At 40.5% G+C, this 7,141-nt stretch overlaps 1 long non-coding RNA gene across 1 annotated transcript; it reads left to right on the forward strand.

Annotated features, from left to right (window-relative positions):
• Positions 1-290: 290 nt before the first annotated feature.
• Positions 291-5,920, forward strand: LOC107514724. Its single transcript, XR_001597855.2, has 3 exons — positions 291-503; positions 1,118-1,186; positions 4,590-5,920. It is a non-coding gene; the product is annotated as an uncharacterized LOC107514724 (long non-coding RNA).
• The last annotated feature ends 1,221 nt before the right edge of the window (positions 5,921-7,141 follow it).

A 7,141-nucleotide genomic window follows, 5' to 3' on the forward strand; every position in this document is an offset into this window, starting at 1 on the left:
AAGGACATAGAAAATGTGGGGTCCAGAAGAAGAGGGGTCAGTTTCAGATCAGGGAAGGGGTAAGGTGTCCGCATAGCAGCCAAGGTGGGGGAGTGTGGACTGTGGGAGGAACTGAAATAAATGGAGGCACAGGTGTGGGGCAGCTTCGCGCGTGTGTGGGAGCTGCAGGTAGGGCGACGCCAGGAGCTGGAGGTGGGGCTGGAGAAGTGGGCGGGGTCAGAGGTGGAGGGCCTGGCCTGCTGCTTCCGTGGCAAGGCTGTGAGGGGCCGCCACATCCGCCACATCCGGGAGTAAGGACAGTGGCTGGGGCGGGGACTCCAAGAGCAAACAGTCATCCTCTAGTGGGCTGGGCAAGAGGGTTTGAAGGTTTTGGTAAACACAGTGAAGGGGGCCTGAAAGATGGGGCGTCGTCTGCTGTGTCCATCGTGGAGGAGACACCAGGGCAAGGGTACTGAGTATGACATTTTCGAAGCCAGGGCATCTGATGGTGTGAGCTTGGATCAGTAAGTCGTGGTTTATTTTTGCCTTTCTAATTTTCAGATTCCTTAATCTCTAGGAATGCCTGGAGATTTTGCAAAGTTACTGTCTCTGCTGTGGGGATGGAGTGTCAGACACCAGTGTTCACAAATTAGACTTGAAACCAGACTCATGCAACTTATTCAAAACCAATGTAACAGGAGGAATTTTACACATGCAAATGAACACCTGTGGAAATTCTTAGGCAAGACCTACTGGTTTAGCAGTTTGAGATGGGATCTCTTTTGGGGCTAAATGCCTAATGTTTAAAGAGTATTTTGCAGCTTGGATCTGCTAGAATGTCCATTGAATAGATAACTCCTCTTTTTAAAGGAATTATTTAACTTTCTTTGTAATTAAAATCCTGAAAAGACTGAATTTAGATTGTATGCATCTCAACGTGTTCTGAGGCACATGGATGTTTGTGGTCCCTTTAAGCTGTGGACATCTAAGTCTTGCCATATAAACTTTTTCTTAGAAACTAGTGCACGCAGTTCAAGTGTTCATACCACCTACAAATTTGCCAGAAAGCAGGCTACACTTTTTCTTATTTCCAATCACAATGAAAACCTCAGCACTTTTTTTTTTTTCCCCACTCTAGATTCTCAGATAAAAATATTTGGGGACCTGAATGAAATGACCAGCTGGCTTCCCTATCATCCTACATACGGTAAGAGCATTCCACTTGACATGTTTCTGGTTTCTTAAGACTTTTATATGTATATATGTAACATTTGTTTTAAAACATTTGCTATATTTGCATCTTTGGAAACTCATCAGTTTCTACATATATATATTTAAGTGCCTCCTTATGTATTTGACAGTACATTTAACGTGCCAAAAGAATTTTTCAAGGTGTGATCACATTTTGTGTTTTTTATAAGCCTGTTGGGGATCAGGGAAACCAGCCCGTAGCTGAAGGCCCCTCACAAGGTATCCCATATACAGTATTAAAGAAGACACCTACCCAATGGCAGAGTGGAGTAGGCTCCTAACAGACCAACCCTGCACAAATTGCAAGTATAAACTCTAGACAAATTGCAAAGACAACTGCCTAAGGGATGTAGAGAGTGAACAAAAGCAGGCAGAGGGGAGTTGAATCTTGGGGGAGGGTATGAGTTTCCTGGTATGTAGCTTTGGTCAGAGGACAACCCATAGTTGCAAAGTGTGTTTGGGTGGCTAAAACTCCAATCGAAAGCCTGTCATATTTCTGGCTTGAGGAATCAGGGGATGGAACTTGGGGGGCAATCATGACCATGAGAGAGTGGGGATCAACCAGAAAAAAAGGATAATCTAAAGTCTATGTTCGAATTCTACCCAAGTCTCTGACTGACTGACTCATGAATCACACAGGCACAAGGCAGTCTCAAAGCAGCTCACAGCTACAGGTTAGAGTCGTGAACTGAGATTTGAATTTCCACCCACCACCGGGGAGAAGACAGTTTGCAGTTTGAGTCTAACCAAGTCAATCGCTTGTTAAAATGAAATGATCAATGATGGCATCGATACAACAGAATTCACAATGTTTGGGATATAATCCAAAACAATTCAAAATACGAAGAACCAGGAAAATGAGATCTATTTTCAAGAGAGAAGACAATCAAAAGAGGTCAACCTGCGGTGACCAAAATGTTGAAAATCTCAGGCAACAATGTTAAAGCAGACATTATAATTAGGCTCAGTAAGATAAGAAAAAAAAGTGCTCCAGTAAATGAGAAGACCAGACATCTCGTAAGAGAGATTGAAAAGGTGTAAAACGAAATAAAATGGATGATGTGGGGAAAACCAGTGAACTTGAAGATAGTGCAAATAGAAATTGTCCAATTCATTCCAGTAGTCCAAGAGGAAAAATGAGGCAGAGGGGGAGGAGAAGGAGGGGGAGGGAGGAGAGCTAGAAGCAAGTGTAGAAAGCATTCTGGGGAGCGCCGGGCGTGGGGCGGTATCAGAAAAGCTAATGCGTGGGTTGTTGAAGTCCCACGAGGAGAAGAGGAAGAGAATGAGCTGAACATTTTTGAAGAAATAATGGCTGAGAACTTCCCAAATGTAATGAAATGTTTAAATTTACTGATTTAATTAACTCGGTGAATCCCGAACAGGATAAATTGGAAGGAAAGCACACTTAGACACATCATAGTTAAACAGCTGAAAAACAAAAGACCGGGAAAATCTGGTAAGAGGGCAGAGAAAAATGGTTTAAATAACAGTAGATTTCGCATCAGAAACTATGGAAGTCAGGTGACGGTGAGTAAAATCTTTGACGTGTTTTAAAGGAAAAACTGTCACCCTAGGATTCTATATATAGCAAAAATACACTTCGAGAATTAAAGCAAGATGAAGACATTTTCAAATAAAGGAAAACGTCACCAGAAGGCTTACACTATAAAAAGCTAAAGGAAGTTCTTCAGGCTAAAGAGAAGTGATATGTGATTTTGGATATGAAAACAGGAATAAAGGGCATAAAAATAAATGTTTGGGTAAACACAAAAGACTATGTTTCTTTTTAATTCCTTTAAAATATATTTGACTGTATAAAGCAAACATTATAACCGACTTATAGGGTTCATATTATATGTAGATGGAGTATATACGGCAGCTATAGTAAAAGGGTGACGGCAGTGGCGTTGGGGTAATTGGACCTGTGCGATTATAAGTAGTTCATGAGAAGTCAAGGGGTTTATGTTGTAAAACAAGGAAGAACTGCTAAGAAAGAATGCAGACAGCTAAAAGTCCAATAGGTAAATAAAAATGAAATTATAAAAAGAAAGTAAGAAAGAGGAAACAGGAGAAAATAAAAGTAGAGGAGGCAAATAATAAAATAATAGACAAAAATCCACCCATTTGTGAACAAAGACAGTTTTATTTCTTCCTTTCCTATCTATATACCTTTCATTTCCTTTTCTTGTCATATTGCATTAGTTAGAATTTCCAGTATGATGTCGAAAAGGTACAGTAAGAGGGGATATTCTTGCTGTGTACCTAATCTCAGTGGGAAGGCTTCTAGTTTCCCATCATTAAATGTAATGTTAGCTGTAGGTTTTTAGGGTAAATATTCTTTATTAATTTGAGGAATTTTTCTTTCGTCATAATTTACTAAGCATTTTTGTCATGAATGTGCCTAATTGATTTTTATATAATGCAAAACCCAACAACTGAAGAACACACATATTTTTCAGGAACACATAGTACATTCACCAAGATAAAGCTTATACTATGTCATAAAATAAGTCTCAGTAAGTTTAAAAGGATTCCAGCCACATGGAGTATGTTTCCATGGGCCAAAGAAGAAACTATAGGGAAGTTAGAAAATATATGTTACTAAAATATATGATAATAAAATACAACATATCAATATATATTTAGTAATATATATTACTGAAATATATGATAATAAAATACAACATATCAAAATTAATAAGATGCAGCAAAAACAATGTTTACGGGGAAAGTTGTAGCTTTGAGTTCCCATATTAGAAAAAGAACAGTCTATTCATTGACAAAATCACCTTAAAAAGTTAGAAAAAGAAGAACAGTGTAGCAAAGTGGGAGGAAATAGAGAAGATAAGAGTGGAAAGACAGAGGGACAACCAGTGGAGGGAATTAACGAAATGAAAAGCTCGTTCGGTAGAAAGTTCAGCATAACCGATAAGCCCTGAGCTAGGCTGATGAAGGGAGAGGGAGGGAGGGAAGGAGACAGGGAGAGAGAGAGAGGGAGAGAGGCAGAGAACACACTCAGAGAACACTCTCGTTACCGATGTGATGGAGAGAGGGGTTAGCACTACAAAGCCTTCGCAGAGGAAAAGGATAATAAGAATATTACGAACAACGTGACCCCAACAAGCTTAATAATTTTGATGAATTGGAGAACTTCAAAAAATGCAACACGCCAAAATATACCCAAGATGAAATAGAAAATCCAAATAGCTCTATAACCGTTAAGCTACAGTAACTCTGTAACTATCAAACACCTTCCTACAAAGAAAACTCCGGGCCCAATGCTTTCACTGCTGGATTCTATCAAATCTCCAAGGAAGAAACAAAACCAATTTTACGTAACTTTTTTTCTTCTTCTTTAGAAAACAGAAGACAAGTGAACATTTACAACTCTTTCTCCTTTCTCCGTGCCGGGCTGCCCGGGCCCGGGAGAGCGGTGGCGGAGAGCCGTGAAGTCATCTCTCCTACCCGCTTCAACGCGCCTTTTCTTGTTTCCGTGCTCCGTCCATCCGGGTGCGGGAGTCCCTCGCCTTGAGTCCTGGGATCTTCTGAGGGTCTTTTTGTGCATGGATGGTTAGCGCGTGGATGGTTATTCTAGGTGACCTTGCTGTGAGGGTACGAGCACCGGAAACTCCCGTTCCCCCATTTGGTGACGTGCACGTAGCAACTGTAGCTGGTACCCCACCGGAGTCCTCAACCCAGACTCTTCTCTTCCGATGAGACCGTGCCGCTGTGCGCAGAATGCGGGAATCAAGGAGAGGAAGAAACGAGAGGGAGATGGTGTCCTGAGAAGTCACCTGCTGTCATCCAGACACTTAGCCTAGTCCCGACCAGTGACACCAAAATATTTCTCCGCAATGGTTAAGGCATATCTCCCATTAACTGTGAAAATGTTCAAACTTTTAGAAAGGCTTTCTCATTTTGCATTTTCTTCCCTAATTGCAACAGAGCCAATTTGAACTATATATATTTGGAAACAGAGTGTTCACCTGTAAACCATTAAGAGACAGATCGCTTCTCAGTTTCTGAGGTCATGGGTAAATGTTCTTTGGAAACTAAGTTAAGTAGATAGATCACAAAGAATTTCGGGAGAATCAGAAAATGCAGAAAGCCAGTGATTTTTGGAATTTACATGTAAATTTGTCACCATTTTTTCAAGGACATTATTTTTAACATTTTTATTTCCCATGTGTTTTACACTTATTTTCCTTGTTTTTCTTGAGCTTAAAAATAGGTTCATTGAAATTTGATATTTTCCTCAAAGAGGCTATTTTATCATTTTGAAATTACTGACATACTAAATCATTGTCACATTATATTTGATATTAGTGTTAAGATTCTACCGAAAGAAAAAAAGCAAAAGATAATTTCAGGAAAGAGCCCTTATTTAAGTATGAGCTCACCAGATTTCATCTGAACAAAGTTAAACCATGTCATCTTTCAAAATATCTAATAGGCTCGAACAACATATATCACATTTCTGAAAAGCTCCTGTGTTCAAATAGCCAAAAATCACATTGTTGGAGAAATTAAAATTTTTTCTCTGTGAATCTGAGTCTGAACTTCTATAGGGTACTTTACCTGAGTTTATGGGAAATAAATAAGATATCAACTGAGTTTTTTTGAAAATAATAAAATTTTATGTTCACAGAGAAAACTAGCGCTTGTTGAACACCAACTGGGTACTGGATAGTTCTTTACGCATACTGTCGTCTCAGTTAGTCCTCCTTATTGGCCCTGTGGAGTAGGTAGTATTGTCCTCCCCATTTTGCAGGTGTGAAAATGCAGGCACCGAGAAATGAAGTAATTTGTCCAAAATCAGACGGCAAGTGGAAGATTCAAGGTCTGAACCCAGGCAGCCTGTCTGTGGAGGCTACACCCTCAACGAGCTCCCCCCGAGGCCGTATCCCCAGGCCCGGGTCGTCACTGTTCCCTGTGCACGCCACGCTCACTCCTGCCCGCTCATTCCCACCCTTGCTCACCGTGCTCTGTCCTCCAGAGTGCCCTCCCTTCCCTCCCCACTGATGGTGCACTGTCCGCCCCTCGTTGTCGGGGCGCTCTGTCCCTCCCCATTCCCACTGCTGCTCCCCTGCCCGATTCCCTATGGGCCAAGAATAACTGCCTCCTGATTCAGGTAATAACCTCAGAACCAGCCGTTCTGGCTTTTCTTCCGAACCATCCTGCATTATTATCCTGGCAGGTAACCTCTCCTTGAATGCGCTTGGATCAAAAGCCGTGGGTGGCCCCCCCACTGTTCTCCTTCGAATCCCAGGTTGGAGAACACTCCAGGCCCTTCAAAAATCTGTCTTTGACTCACTTTTCCAACTATACCCAGATGGTGAAACACCGCCTCCAGGTGGGTATTTCTTAGGTTATTTAAAAGTACTTGGCCTATAACAAAGCACTTGACATTAGCGGTTATTACTTTATATTTACCATTTGAAGAAGTAATACATAGTTCAAATACCAAAAATACGTTACTGAAATATCTTCTGTTTTCTCTTGGCCCCATCATTTCGGTTCTCATTCCTCGCCTCCAACAGGTTAAACTGCTATTATTAATATATTTTTAAAAGATAAATATAGCATATTATACACATTGAGCTACACATTCGTAACACTTAATATATCTTGGAGTTCTCGTTATTCAATACCTGGAGAGCTTTTTTTATTTCTTTTTTTATAGCTGCATAGAAATTTTTATGACTGTATGGATATGCTATAATTTAATTAACCATAATTTAATTATTCCCTAACAATACACATTTATATCATTCCCAGTCTTTTGCTATTATACACAACACTAACACTAAAGCGAATATCCTCGTTCACATATAATTAAACATGCATGTGAATTTATTCATGAAGTGCATTCCTAGAGGGAGAACTGGTTGTACAAATGACTTACGCATTC

Source organism: Rousettus aegyptiacus, unplaced genomic scaffold (assembly GCF_014176215.1).
Source record: "Rousettus aegyptiacus isolate mRouAeg1 unplaced genomic scaffold, mRouAeg1.p scaffold_m13_p_1, whole genome shotgun sequence".
NCBI lineage: Eukaryota > Metazoa > Chordata > Mammalia > Chiroptera > Pteropodidae > Rousettus > Rousettus aegyptiacus.